The sequence below is a fragment of the Heterodontus francisci genome, chromosome 44 (genome assembly GCF_036365525.1).
Source record: "Heterodontus francisci isolate sHetFra1 chromosome 44, sHetFra1.hap1, whole genome shotgun sequence".
Classification (NCBI taxonomy): Eukaryota; Metazoa; Chordata; class Chondrichthyes; order Heterodontiformes; family Heterodontidae; genus Heterodontus; species Heterodontus francisci.
In genome coordinates, this window is record NC_090414.1 from 16,172,259 (window position 1) to 16,188,126 (window position 15,868).

The 15,868-nt window shown below is 48.6% G+C and overlaps 1 protein-coding gene across 1 annotated transcript in view; it reads left to right on the forward strand.

The window, feature by feature from the left end:
* Nucleotides 1-6,825: 6,825 nt before the first annotated feature.
* The window catches only part of LOC137355855 (atypical kinase COQ8A, mitochondrial-like), a 42,660-nt gene continuing 33,617 nt past the window's right edge, over nt 6,826-15,868 (forward strand). The window contains exon 1 of the mRNA XM_068021447.1: nt 6,826-6,965. The gene's annotated coding sequence lies outside the window, so the exon portion shown is untranslated. The remainder of the gene's footprint in view (nt 6,966-15,868) is intronic.

The following is a 15,868-nucleotide window of genomic DNA, read 5'->3' on the forward strand; positions in this document are numbered from 1 at the left end:
AGGAAGAGTTGTATTGGAACAGTGGGTTATCTTTAAGGAAGAGATCCTTCAGGTACAGGTTAGGAGCATTCCCACAAGGCTGAAAGATAGGGGAGCCAAGAACAGGGTTCATTGGTTGATGAGGGAGATAGAGAAGATGATGAAACAAAAAATAGCAGTGTATGATGCATGCCAGGTAAACATATCGAGAAAGAACCTGGCCATATACAATAAGTTGAGAGGGAGTGAAGAGGAAAATAAGACTGGCAAAGGGAGAATATGAAAATAGATTGGCAGTCAACGGAAAAGGGAACTCAAAGATCTTCTACTGGTGGAGGGGGGGGATGCCAGAGGATTGGAGAGTGGCAAATGTGACACCCTTGTTGAAGAAAGGGTATAAGGACAATCCTAGCAACTACAGGCCAGTTAGTTTAACATCAGTGGTGGGTATGGTTTTAGAAACAATAATCAGGGAAAATACCAATGGAATCTTAGAGAAGTTTGAGTTAGTTCAGGATAGCTAGCATGGATTTGTACAAAGCAGATCATGTTTGACTGATCTAATTGAATTCTTTGAAGGTCGATGAAGGGAATGCGGTGGATGTTGTTTACATGGATTTTAAGAAAGCATTTGATGAGGTACCACATGAAAGGCTGGTTAAAAAAAATTGAAGCTGGTGGAATAGGAGGGTCAATGTCCAACTGGATAAAAAAAATTGGCTTATGGACAGAAATCAGCAAGTCATAATGAATGGTTGTTTTTCAGACTGGAGGGTGGTAGACACTGGTGTTCCCCAAGGCTCAGTGCCAGGACCACTGCTTTTTTGACTTGGGTCTTGGAATACAGAGTAGAATTTCAAAATTTGCTGATGATACCAAACCTGGAGATGACGCAAAACAGTGAGGATGATGATATGAGCTGCCTGCAACATGACATAGAGAGGCGAGCAGAATGGGCAGAGAGATGGCAGATGGAATTTAATACAGACAAGTGTGAGGTGATGCATTTCGACAGAAGGAATAGGGAGAGGCAATATAGACTTAACGGCACAGTTCTAAAGAGTGTGCAGGGACAGAGGGACCTGGGGTTGCATGTGCGTCGATCTTTGAAGGTGGCAGAACATATTGAGAGAGTGGTTAGTGAAGCATATGGGATCCTGGGCTTCATAAATGGAGGTGATGAGTACAAAAGCAGGGAAGTTATGCTGAAACTTTATAAAGCTCTGGTTTGGCCCCAACTAGAGTATTGCATCCAGTTCTGGTCACCACACTACAGGAAGGATGTGAGGGTCCTTGAGATGGTGCAGAGGAGATTTACCAGAATGGTTCCAGGGATGAGGGGTTTTAGTTACAAGGAGCAAAGGAGATTGAGGGGAGATTTACTAAAAGTATAGCAGATAATGACAGGCTTAGATAAGTTAGACAAGAAAAACTGTTCCCATTAACAAATTGAAGGTATTGGGTGAGAGTTGCAGGGGGAATATGAGGACGCAGTTTTTTCACGCAGTGGGTGTTAATGAGCTGGAACTCGCTGCCCACAAGGGTGGTGGAAGCGGAGACGATCAATGCCTTCAGGGAAATAGACTTGCAGGCCTACGGGGATGGAGCCGGGGAGAGGGACTGACTGCAAAGCTCTGCGGAGAGCCGGGCTGGACTCGATGGGCCGAATGGCCTTCTTCTGTGCCGCAAATGACTCTGTACTCACACACGCTCACACTCACTCTCAAACACACGCACACACTCACTCTCATACTCACACTCACTCTCATACACACACAAGTGGGCACCCCGACGGATATTATTTTCTCCTCTTCCCTAATCTAGATCAGTGGTCCTCAAATGCTTTTGGTTAAAGGGCCCCCTTTCAAATGGATCACCATTCACAGACCCAGCCCATTCCCCTCCGAGGTGAGACCGGGCAGCCCACTTTGCGCTGCGCCTGTGGCGGCTGAACCCTGCTCCCTCCTCTCGGCTTCCCCCCCCCCCCCGCCCACAACCACAGGGGTCTATGGACCCCAATTTGAGAACCATGCGCCACGACCAAAGCTAATTGCCTGTGCTGAGGTCAGCGGATGTTAATTGTAAATTGATTGGGTGCTTAATTGCATTCCGGAGGTGAAATTAATGAGGGATTCACTTGAGCTCCTGTACATAGGAACAGACGGAAACTGTGTGGGTTGGGGGAGGGGGTGGAAAGTCAGGTTTGAAGGTGTATGTTTGTGGTCGTCATGCTCATGAGAAATGCAGCAATGAAAATACAGAACCAAAGTGAAGATTATGAAAAATTGGAACAATTTTAAAGCATCTGGTACACATGCCATCAACAAAATGTAGGACAAGCATCTTTTGCCCTCAAATCCACATCAGTGTCTACTAAGGCTGAAAACCAATTAAGCCCCGTCTGTCTGGAAATGCGACAGATAATCACACCTGGATGTTAGGAATACTCAAAAGACAATAAGACGAGACCTTTCTCAGACTACTCGTCTCTGAATAACCTCCATTACAGAATGGGGTCACCATCAAGGCTATTATACAGCCCATCCAGGACTGCAACCTGAAGTCACATAGGTGAAGCCAACCCTTGTAAAAGTCACTGTGAAAGGGTAGCTCTAGAGAGAGAGAGAGAGAGAGCAGAGATCACAAGAACGTCATAGAAAGCAGTCCAGCCTGGGGTGTGGAAAGAGGTCCAGCCAGGCAAGGAAGAAGCCCTGCTGCAAATTCTACACTTGTGCAGCAGAGAACTGAAAATGACCACCTTCAGTCTGAAATCTTAACCACCAGAAATCTACAACACCTCAACAAGTTCAAACAACCCAGGCCTGCATCTTCAAAAAAAAAAAGATTGTCCTACTTGGAACATTCAACAGGTTTAGCATGTACACCAACCATGCCTTGAACCCTTACCCTTTTTCTGCTATCTAACTTCCCTTGAGAATGCACATGAGAGTGAATGCGTGCGTGAGTGGTGTTGCAAACGTTTTGGAGAATATGCACGAAAGAGAGTCAATCTTCTGTTTTAAACCGACATGAAAAGCTGTCACTGTCTGTTTATTTTGCAAGCAAAACACCCAGGGACTAACTCATCGTTTTAAAGAGAGCACTATTGCGGTCGGCTGGGAGGTGAACAGTGGGAACCACTCATAGCCCTTACCACCTGACCGTAACAGGATTTTAAAAAAATTCATTCATGGGATGTGGGCGTCGCTGTCCAGGCCAGCATTTATTGCCCATCTCTCATTGCCCTTGAGAAGGTGGTGGTGAGCTGCCTTCTTGAACCGCTGCAGTCCATGTGGGGTAGGTAGACCCACAGTGCTGTTAGGAAGGGAGTTCCAGGATTTTGACCCCAGCGACAGTGAAGGAACGGCCGATATAGTTCCAAGTCAGGATGGTGTGTGACTTGGAGGGGAACTTACAAGTGGTGGTGTTCCCATGCATTTGCTGCCCTTGTCCTTCTAGTTGGTAGAGATCGCAGGTTTGGAAGGTGCTGTCGAAGGAGCCTTGGTGCATTGCTGCAGTGCATCTTGTAGATGGTACACACTGCTGCCACTGTGCGTCGGTGGTGGAGGGAGTGAATGTTTGTGGATGGGGTGCCGATCAAGTGGGCTGCCTTGTCCTGGATGGTGTTGAGCTTCTTGAGTGTTGTTGGAGCTGCACCCATCCAGGCAAGTGGAGAGTATTCCATCACACTCCTGACTTGTACCTTGTAGATGGTGGACAGGCTTTGGGGAGTCAGGAGGTGAGTTACTCACCGCAGAATTCCTAGCTTTCTGGTCAATGGTAGCCCCGAGGATGTTGATAGTGGGGGATTCAGCGATGGTAATGCCATTGAATGTCAAGGGGAGATGGTTAGATTCTCTCTTGTTGGAGATGGTCATTGCCTGACACTTGCGTGACGCGAATGTTACTTGTCACTCATCAGCCCAAGTCTGGATATTGTCCAGGTCTTGCTGCATTTCTACACGGACTGCTTCAGTATCTGAGGAGTCAAGAATGGTGCTGAAAATTGTGCAATCATCAGCGAACATCCCCACTTCTGACCTTATGATGGAAGGTCATTGATGAAGCAGCTGAAGATGAATGGGCCTAGGACACTACCCTGAGGAACTCCTGCAGTGATGTCCTGGAGCTCAGATGATTGACCTCCAACAACCACAACCATCTTCCTTTGCGCGAGGTATGACTCCAGCCAGCGGAGGGTTTTCCCCCTGATTCCCATTGACTCCAGTTTTGCTAGGGCTCCTTGATGCCATACCCGGTCAAATGCTGCCTTGATGTCAAGGGCAGTCACTCTCACCTCACCTCTTGAGTTCAGCTCTGTTGTCCATGTTTGAACCAAGGCTGTGATGAGGTCAGGAGCTGAGTGGCCCTGGCGGAACCCAAACTGAGTGTCACTGAGCAGGTTATTGCTAAGCAAGTGCTGCTTGATGGCACTGTTGATGACACCTTCCATCACTTTCTGATGATTGAGAGTAGACTGATGGGGCGGTAATTGGCCGGGTTGGACTTATCCTGCTTTTTGTGTACAGGACATACCTGGGCAATTTTCCACATTGCAGGGTTGATGCCAGTGTTGTAGCTGTACTGGAACAGCTTGGCTAGGGGCGCGGCAAGTTCTGGAGCACAGGTCTTCAGTACTATTGCCGGAATATTGTCAGGGCCCATATCCTTTGCAGTATCCAGTGCCTTCAGTCATTTCTTGATATCACACAGAGTGAATCAGATTGGTTGAAGTCTGGCATCTGTGATGCTGGGAACTTCAGGAGGAGGCCAAGATGGATCAACAACTCGGCACTTCTGGCTGAAGATTGTTGCAAATGCTTCAGCCTTTTCTTTCGCACTGATGTGCTGGGCTCCCCCATCATTGAGGAAGGGGATATTTGTGGAGATACCTCCTCCAGTTAGTTGTTTAATTGTCCACCACCATTCACTGCTGGATGTGGCAGGACTGCAAAGTTTAGATCTGATCCGTTGGTTATGGGATCGCTTAGCTCTGTCTATCGCATGCTGCTTACGCAGTTTGGAACACAGATAGTCCTGTGTTGTAGCTTCACCAGGTTGACACCTCATTTTGAGGTATGCCTGGTGCTGCTCCTGGCATGCCCTCCTGCACTCTTCATTGAACCAGTGTTGGTCTCCTGGCTTGATGGTAATGGTAGAGTGGGGGATATGCCGGGCCATGAGGTTACAGATTGTGGTTGAGTACAATTCTGCTGCTGCTGATGGCCCACAGTGCCTCATGGATGCCCAGTTTTGCACTGCTAGATCTGTTCGAAATTTATCCCATTTAGCACGGTGATAGTGTCACACAACACGATGGACGGTATCCTCAATGTGAAGGCGGGACTTCGTCTCCACAAGGACTGTGTGGTGGTCACTCCTACCAATACTGTCATGGACAGATGCATCTGTGACAGGCAGATTGGTGAGGATGAGGTCAAGTATGTTTTTCCCTCTTGTTGATTCCCCCACCACCTGCCGCAGACCCAGTCTAGCAGCTATGTCCTTTAGGACTCAGCCAGCTCGGTCAGTAGTGGTGCTACCGAGCCACTCTTGGTGATGGACATTGAAGTCCCCCACCCAGAGTACATTCTGTGTCCTTGCCACCCTCAGTGCTTCCTCCAAGTGCTGTTCAACATGGAGGAGTACTGAGTCATCAGCTGAGGGAGGGCGGTAGGTGGTAATCAGCACGAGGTTACCTTGTCCATGTTTGACCTGATGCCATGAGACTTCATGGGGTCCGGAGTCGATGTTGAGGACTCCCAGGGCAACTCCCTCCCTACTGTATACCACTGTGCTGCCACCTCTGCTGGGTCGGTCCCGCCGGTGGGACAGGACATACCCAGGGATGATGATGGTGGTGTCTGGGTCATTGTCTGTAAGGTATGATTCCGTGAGTATGACTATGTCAGGCTGTTTCTTGACTAGTCTGTGGGACAGCTCTCCCAACTTTGGCACAAGCCCCCAGATGTTAGTAAGGAGGACTTTGCAGGGTCGACAGGGCTGGGTTTGCCGTTGTCGTTTCCGGTGCCTAGGTCGATGCTGGGTGGTCTGTCCGGTTACATTCCTTTTTATTGACTTTGTAGTGGTTCGATACAACTGAGAGGCTTGCTCGGCCATTTCAGAGGGCATGTAAGAGTTAATCACATTGCTGTGGGTCTGGAGTCACATGTAGGCCAGACCAGGTAAGGACAGCAGATTTCCTTCCCTAAAGGACATTAGTGAACCAGATGGGTTTTTACAACAATCGACAATGGTTTCATGGCCATCATCAGACGAGCTTTTAATTCCAGATTTTTATTAATTGAATTCAAATTCCACCTTCTGCTGTGGCGGGATTCGAACCCATGTCTCCCAATCAATACCCTGGGTCTCTGGGTTACTAGACCAGTGATAATACCACTACGCCACCACCTCCCCTTGTATGTGTGTATGCAAATGAAAGTTTATAAGTGTGTAAAGGCTAGAGTCCAGTTGTATCCTTCAGTGCCTGGAGTTGTGAAGCACAGACTGATGAGGGTGGGCAGGAAATCTACCCCACATCCTGTACTTGGGTCAGTCCCCACCAGAATGTGCATTTAAGCCCCAAGAGCCACGTAATGATGGCTTGGGCACTTAAATGCACTTAACCTTCAACCTGCATTCTGTCTCCCTTGGAGTAATGAGCTGTACCAGAGCCTGGAAATCATTATTAAAATGAGTGAACTGAGGCTCCGACAGTCAGTGACAATAATAAGCCAGTGGAGAGGGAAGGGTTAAAGGGTTAACGCAGACGTACACAGCAGGGTGAGGCTAAGATTGCAATCAGATTGTTTTCGGACAGTGATGTCAGAGATTTTAACAGCAAGTCGAAAACAAATTACCTGGGACAGGCTGAGAGACGGAGCAGCAGGGGAGAATGAGAGGAAATCAGAACAGCTAAAAAAGAATTGTCCGGAAGAAGCAAAAAGAGAGAGAGAGAGAGAACCTGCGGATCTCTCGCATTGGTAAGTCTTACATTTGTGACTTTTTTTTTGCATCGAATAGAAAGACTTGTGTTTCTGAACAACATTTCATGATCTCAGCATGCCCCAGAGGGCTTCACAGCCAAAGAAATACTTTGCAAGTGCAGCCACTGTTGTAATTTAGGAAACAGGGCTGCCAATTTTCACACAGCAAGATTCCATATACTGCATTGTGAGGATAAGATGGTGCCCCTCGACACTGCAGCACTCCCTCAGTACTGACCCTCCGACAGTGCAGCACTCCCTCAGTACTGACCCTCCGACAGTGCAACACTCCCTCAGTACTGACCCTCCGACAGTGCAACACTCCCTCAGTACTGACCCTCCGACAGTGCAACACTCCCTCAGTACTGACCCTCCGACAGTGCGGCACTCCCTCAGTACTGACCCTCCGACAGTGCGGCACTCCCTCAGTGCTGCCCCTCCGACAGTGCGGCACTCCCTCAGTACTGCCCCTCCCATAGTGCAGCTCTCCCTCAATACCGTCTCTCCTCCGGTGCAGCACTCCCTCAGTACTGACCCTCTGACAGTGCAGCACTCCCTCAGTACTGACCCTCTGACAGTGCAGCACTCCCTCAGTACTGACCCTCCGACAGTGCAGCACTCCCTCAGTACTGACCCTCTGACAGTGCAGCACTCCCTCAGTACTGACCCTCCGACAGTGCAGCACTCCCTCAGTACTGACCCTCTGACAGTGCAGCACTCCCTCAGTACTGACCCTCCGACAGTGCAGCACTCCCTCAGTACTGACCCTCCGACAGTGCAACACTCCCTCAGTACTGACCCTCCGACAGTGCAGCACTCCCTCAGTACTGACCCTCCGACAGTGTGGCACTCCCTCAGTACTGACCCTCCGACAGTGCAGCACTCCCTCAGTATTAAACCTTCGACAGTGCAGCATTGCCTCAGTACTGCCCCTCCGACAGTGCAGCACTCCCTCAGTACTGACCCTCTGACAGTGCAGCACTCCCTCAGTACTGCCCCTCCAACAGTGCAGCTCTCCCTCAATACCGTCTCTCCTCCGGTGCAGCACTCCCTCAGTACTGACCCTCTGACAGTGCAGCACTCCCTCAGTACTGACCCTCTGACAGTGCAGCACTCCCTCAGTACTGACCCTCTGACAGTGCAGCACTCCCTCAGTACTGCCCCTCCAACAGTGCAGCTCTCCCTCAATACCGTCTCTCCTCCGGTGCAGCACTCCCTCAGTACTGACCCTCTGACAGTGCAGCACTCTCTCAGTACTGACCCTCTGACAGTGCAGCACTCCCTCAGTACTGACCCTCCGACAGTGCAGCACTCCCTCAGTACTGACCCTCTGACAGTGCAGCACTCCCTCAGTACTGACCCTCTGACAGCGCAGCACACCCTCAGTACTGACCCTCTGACAGTGCAGCACTCCCTCAGTACTGACCCTCTGACAGCGCAGCACTCCCTTGGTACTGACCCTCCGACAGTGCAGCACTCCCTCAGTACTGACCCTCTGACAGTGCAGCACTCCCTCAGTACTGACCCTCCGACAGTGCAGCACTCCCTCAGTACTGACCCTCCGACAGTGCAGCACTCCCTCAGTACTGACCCTCTGACAGTGCAGCACTCCCTCAGTACTGACCCTCTGACAGCGCAGCACACCCTCAGTACTGACCCTCTGACAGTGCAGCACTCCCTCAGTACTGACCCTCTGACAGCGCAGCACTGCCTCAATACCGCGTCGGGGGAAACTGAGAAACGCTGTGTGGACGTGTGTGTTTGCATACGTGTGTGTGTGTGCATTTTTTAATAAGGATACTGCACTCATTGTCAAAGCCCCTTCAGTGCGATCAGCGATCTCTTGCAGAACTAATCCAGTGTATTCCAGTTGTCATCTCTCATCAGATTACACTGATGAAGCCCTGAGACACTTTTAAGCCCTGTATCAATTCAACATGATGGACATGTCTCGGTGTCGCTTGCCAAATGGTGTTAGTTCTCACCCTTCTCATTCTGTAAAGGTACATGTCTGGTTTTGTGTCGCTAGCCCAGCCCCAATTGTGCTTCGACCATTCTCATTTTCGCATGTTTCGAAGTGGAATTGCTAATTTAATTGTGTTACTGAGTTGTAAATAATCTCGGCTTGAATTACTCTTTGTAACTGCCAACTCCCATTCTGTTCTTGTGGCTCGCCTTCATTCTCTCCCTTCCTGCACATTCTGTTCTTGCTTGGGGTTTTACTTCTGGCCGACCCCCCTGAGGTCTGGCACATTCTTTGTGCAAGTGTGCATTTCCACGGCGCCGGTCACCTCCTCAGGGCCTCCTGAAACTTTTTTTTTGCGGCCGGCGAGGCAACTTTGAAGTGCGGCCGCTGTCGTACTGTTGGACCCGCGGCGGCTGCTGTGCGCACAGCAAGATCCCGCAAGCAGCAACGTTTTTTTCCATCATGGTATAGTTGCACCCGCTAGCTATTTCGATTAGATTCCGGTCTAGACATTTGCAAGAGGGGGAGCAGGCATCTGGGATCAAGCGGGTTAATAAGGAGCTGCTAAGTTGGCCTGGGGACTGTAATCAGCTCTCATTTACACAGCGATATCCACCCTGATCACCACAGTCGGTCTATTGTGTGTAACCAGAGCTTAGTTAATTCAGTAAATAATTAGCTCAATACCTTCCTTAGGCCCGATTGATCTTTGTAACATCTACGTTTGTTTTAAACATGGATTATCAGGTTCCGGGATCCTCCCACCAGCTTCCCCACACAACCCTGCAACCACCAACCGCACCCCCCCACCCCGAAAGCAAGTGGAGCCTTCGTCAGCTGAGACTTGCATTTTTATAGCGCCTATCGCGACCTCTTTGTTGAGGGATAGATATCGGCCGCGGGACTGCTCTGCCCCCCTTCTCTGCACCCATTGGATTGCCCACATCCACCCGATGGAGCGGAGAGAGAATTAGCACCTCAATTGTCAGATGGCACCCACAACACTGCAGCACTCACTCAGCGCTGCTTTGTTAGAGGGTCAGTCTGGGTTACAGATTCGAGCGGTTGGAGCGAGCCCTGAACTCACGACCTTCCGATTCAGGAGTAAGGGAGATACTCACTGAGCCACAGCAAAGGATTAGATAACTAGCTTTAACAATACTAGATAATAGATCCGGCTCCATCCTTGCCATCTGTTGGTTACACAGCAGGCAATGCTTACGGGAACCCTTGGCTGCACTCCAAAAATATTCTTACCGCCACTTCCTTTAAACTCCTGGGCCCACAGGAACACAGGACTTAGCAGCAGGAGGAGGCCATTCAGCCCATTGAGTCTGCTTCCCCATTCGATAAGATCATGACTGTGGTCTCAACTCCATTTTCCTCTCTGCCCCCCCATAACCCTTGACTCCCTTGTTTATCAAAAGTCTACCAAACTCAGCCTCGAATAAATTCAATGACCCAACCCCCACTGGTCTCTGCGGAAGAGAATTTCACAGGCGAACGACCCTTTGAGAAAACAATTTCTCCTCATCTCCGTCTTAAAAGGGAGACCTCTTATTCTTAAACTGTGTCCCCGCGTTCTAGTCTCCCCCCACAAGAGGAAACATCCTCCTGGTATCCACTCCATCGAGTCCCCTCGGGAACTTATATGTTTCAATAAGATCACCTCTCATTCTTCTAAACTCCAATGGGGGTATAGGCCCAACCTGTTCAATCTTTCTTCACAAGAGAAGCCCTTCATCCCCAGAATTAGTCGAGTGAACCTTCACTGAACTGCATCTAATGCAATTATATCATTTTTCAAATAAAAACGGTACACAGTACTCCAGATGTGGTCTCATTAAGGTCCTGTACAGCTGCAGTTAAACCTCCCCACTTTTACACTCAATTCCCCTTTTGCAATAAACGCCGACATTCCATTTGCCTTCCAAATCACTTGCTGTATCTGCATAATAATCTTTTATGATTCATGTACCAGACCACTCAGATCCCTCTATACCACCGAGTTCTCTCTCCATTTAAATAATATACAGCTTTTCTATTCTTCCTGCCAAAGGGGACAAGTTCACACTTTCCCACATTACACTCCATCTGCCAAATTTTTGCCCACTCGCTTAATCTACCTCTCTCCTTTTGTAGACTCTTTACCTCCTCTCGACAACTTACTTTCCTTCCTATCTTGGTGTCATCGGCAAATTTAGCAACCATACATTCACTCCCTTCATCCAAGTCATTGATACAAATTGTAAACAGTTGAGGCCCCAGCACTGCTCCCTGTGGTGCTCCACTAGTCACAGCTTGCCAAACCCAAAAAAGACCCGTTTCTCCCTACTCTCTGCTTCCTGTTAGCTAACCAATCCTTTATCCATGCTAATATGTTACCCCCTACACCATGAGCTCTTATTTTGTGTAGTAACCTTTGATGTGGCACCTTATCAAATGCCTTTTGGAAATCCAAGTACACCACATCTACAGGTTCCCCTTTATCCACCTTGCTTGTTACTTCCTCAAAGAACTCTAATAAATTAGTTAAACACGATTTCCCTTTCACAAAACCATGTTGACTCTGTCTGATCCCGTTATGATTTTCTAAGTATCCTGCCATAACCTCCTTAATAATGGATTCTAGCAAATTCCCAGTGACAGATGTTAGGCTAACTGGCCTATAGTTTCCTGTTTTCTGTCTCCCTCCTTTCTTGAATAAAGGTGTTACATTTTTCCCATGTTAAATTAGTTCTACACACCCAACTGTACCTCCCCTCCTGGCCTGGAGCTGTCAGCAAACCAAGGTTGAAAAGATGCTGAAAAATTCAATGTTTCAATTCTTACCAATCAGCTACAAAGGGCTGGCCTTAAAATGTGCTCCAAATATGTAGAATGTATTTATAATAATATGTGGCAGACAAGAAACAAAGTGTAGGGATAAATGAGTCTTTTTCTGAATGGCAGGCATTGACTAGTGGGGTACCGCAGGGATCGGTGCTAGGACCCCAGCTATTCACAATATACATTAATGATTTAGATGAGGGAACTAAATTTAATATCTCCAGATTTGCAGATGACACATAACTGGGTGGGAGGGTGAGTTGTGAGGAGGATGCAGAGAGGCTACAGGGTGATGTGGACAAGTTGAGTGAGTGGGCAAATGCATAGCAGATGCAGTGTAATGTGGATAAATGTGAGGTTATCCACTTTGGTAGCAAAAACAGGAAGGCAGATCATTATCTGAACGGCTATAAACTGAGAGGGGAATATGTAGCGAGACCTGGGTGTTCTCGTACACCAGTCGCTGAAGGTAAGCATGCAGGTGCAACAGGTGGTAACAAAGGCAAATGGTATGTTGGCCTTCATAGCGAGAGGATTTGAGTACAGGAGCAGGGATGTCTTGCTGCAATTATACAGGGCCTTGGTGAGGCCACACCTGGAATATTGTGTGCAGTTTTGGTCTCCTTATCTGAGGAAGGATGTTCTTGCTATAGAGGGAGTGCAGCGAAGTTTTACCAGACTGATTCCTGGGATGGCAGGACTGACGTATGAGGAGAGATTGAGTCGGTGAGGATTATATTCACTGGAGTTCAGAAGAGTGAGGGGGGATCTCATAGAAACCTATAAAATTCTAACAGGACTTGACAGAGTAGATGCAGGAAGGATGTTCCCGATGGTGGGGGAGTCCAGACCAGGGGTCATAGTCTAAGGATATGGGGTAAACCTTTCAGGACTGAGATGAGGAGAAATTTCTTCACCCAGAGAGTGGTGAGCCTGTGGAATTCACTACCACAGAAAGCAGTTGAGGCCAAAACATTGTATGTCTTCAAGAAGGAATTAGATAGAGCTCTTGGGTTTAAAGGGATCAAAGGATATGGGGCGAAAGCGGGAACAGGTTACTGAGTTGGATGATCAGCCATGATCATAATGAATGGCGGAGCAGGCTCGAAGGGCTGAATGGCCTACTCCTGCTCCTATTTTCTATGTTTCTGTATTAAAAATCTTATATCTACATTCACTTCTTGCTAATTTTTCTCATGATCAATTCCTATATCATATTTGCAATTGAATCTTTCTATGTAAACATGTCATGCGGTAATTACACCAATCTACCACTGGCGGCGCTGCAACACTTCATACTTGACTTTTAGCTCTGGAGAAACGCCAGTGCTCCAAAATAAACTGTCAGCTGTGGCTCAGTGATCCCACCTTTGAGTCAGAAAGTCGCGGATTCGAGACCCACTCCAGAGACCTGAACGCTGTACTCCAGGCCGATAGTCCTGGTGCAGTACTGAGGGAGTGCTGCACTGTCGGAGGGGCAGTACTGAGGGAGTGCTGCACTGTCGGAGGGGCAGTACTGAGGGAGTGCTGCACTGTCGGAGGGTCAGTACTGAGGGAGTGCTGCACTGTCGGAGGGTCAGTACTGAGGGAGTGCTGCACTGTCGGAGGGGCAGTACTGAGGGAGTGCCACACTGTCGGAGGGGCAGTACTGAGGGAGTGCTGCACTGTCGGAGGTGCCATCGTTCAGATGCGACGTTAAACTGAGGCCCCCGTCTGACCTCGCGGGTGGATGTAAAAGATCCCACGGCCACTATTGGAAGAAGAGCGGGGCGGAGTTCTCCCCCCGGTGCCCCGGGACCAAAATTTATCCTGCAATTCAACATCACTAAAAACAAACGATCTGGTGATTATCGCATTGCTGTTTGTGGGATCTTGCTGTGCGCAAATTAGCTGCCATATTTTCTGCCTTGCAACAGTGACCACACTTCAAAAAATGCTTCATTGGCTGTGAGGCGCCTTGGGACACCCTGGGGATGTGAAAGGCGTTATATAAATGAAATATTTTTGAGAACGAATCATGCTTTAAGGCTGAACGATTTTTTTACAATGCTTTCAATTAAATATGTACATTTGGCTTCTGAATCTCGGGGTAATATATTTTTCAGCGGCTCCATTTAACGCAGTGCAGCCTGAATTGCTTCATTGTATAAATAGCTGGACAATAGCTGCAGGTTTAAGCCGGGAGTGAGGGCGATTTGCTGGGGTTTATTCCAGGGTTGGGGTGGGGGGTGGGTGAGCCTGGTACGTGCCGGGCTGCGCATCGCCTGCCAGCCACGGACAGATGAGGAAGGATGAGTAACGAACGATGCTGGGCTGGTGCTCAGTGCCCGCTCTAGCTGCGTGTCTTGCGGGTCAAGAAAGGGCGCAAACTATCCCCCACCATCAGCTCTGGAGCCGGGAGATAATTTATATTCATCAGTGATAAGACTGGGAGGCGAGTATATTGTGTATATGATATCGTGGAGAGATGTGTGTGTGTGTGTGTGTGAGAGGGTCTTGTGTGTTTCTGTGTGATTGTTTCAGTGTGTGTGCATCTCTGTCTCTGTGTGTGTGATATGCACGCACTTTATGTCTGTGTGTGTGTCTCTGTCTTTGTATGATTATGTGTGTCTGTGTGTGTTTCTGTCTCTGTGTGTAGTGTGTGTGTGTGTTTCTGTCTGTGTGTCTGTGTTTCTGTCTGTGTGTATTGTGTGTGTTTGTGTCTGTGTTTCTGTCTGTGTGTCTGTGTTTCTGTCTGTGTGTATTGTGTGTGTTTCTGTGTGTGTGTATTGTGTGTGTGTTTCTGTCTGTGTGTATTGTGTCTGTGTGTGTGTGTTTCTGTCTGTGTGTGTATTGTGTGTGTGTTTCCGTCTGTGTGTCTGTGTTTCTGTCTGTGTGTCTGTGTTTCTGTCTGTGTGTCTGTGTTTCTGTCTGTGTGTATTGTGTGTGTTTCTGTGTGTGTGTATTGTGTGTGTGTTTCTGTCTCTGTGTGTATTGTGTGTGTGTGTGTTTCTGTCTGTGTGTGTTTGTGTGTCTGTGTGTGTGTTTCTGTCTGTGTGTGTGTTTCTGTCTGTGTGTGTTTGTGTTTCTGTCTGTGTTTCTGTCTGTGTGTGTGTTTCTGTCTGTGTGTGTATTGTGTGTGTGTGTGTTTCTGTCTGTGTGTGTTTGTGTTTCTGTCTGTGTTTCTGTCTGTGTGTGTGTGTATTGTGTGTGTGTTTCTGTCTCTGTGTGCATTGTGTGTCTGTGTGTGTGTTTCTGTGTGTGTGTTTCTGTGTGTGTGTCTGTGTGTGTGTTTCTGTGTGTGTGTCTGTGTGTGTGTTTCTGTGTGTGTGTGTGTGTGTTTCTGTGTGTGTGTGTGTATTGTGTGTGTGTTTCTGTCTGTATGTGTGTTTGTGTCTCTGTGCGTGTGTCTTTGTGTGTGTGTATGAGTCATGCGGCAATGTTTACATTTTGAGGGCATTCATTCTACCTCACTACTGTCTCTCTTGACTCCTCCACTGTTGCTAAATTTTTAGGCTGCTCAACCGACATCAAGTACCAGATGAGCAGAAATTTCCTCCAATTGAATATTGGGAAGACTGAAGCCATTGTTTTCGATCCCCACGACAAGCCCTAGTTACCGACTCCATCCCTTTCCCTGGCAACAGTCTGAGATTAAGCCAGTCTCTTCACAATCTTGCTGTCATAGTTGACCTCGAGCTTCCGACCACATATCCGTGCCATCGGTAAGACCGCCCCCCCTGCGTCAGCTCCATCAGCAGCTGAAACCCTCATCCAAGCCTTCGTTACCTCGAGACTTGACCATTCCAACACTCTCCTGGCTGGTCTCCCACATTCTACCCTCCGTAATCTTTGAGCTCATCCAAAACTCCACTGTCCGCGTGTCCTAACTCACACCGAGTCCCGTTCACCCATCGCCCCCTGTACTCGCTGACCTACACTGACTCCCGGTTAAGCAACGCCTCGATTTTAAAATTCTCATCCTCGCTTTCAGATCCCTCCATGGCCTCGCCCCCACCCCCCCTATCTCTGTAACCTCCTCCAGCCCCCACAACCCTCCAAGATCTCTGCGCTCCTCCAATTCCGCCCTCTTGTCCATCCCCCGATCCCCATCGCTCCACCATTG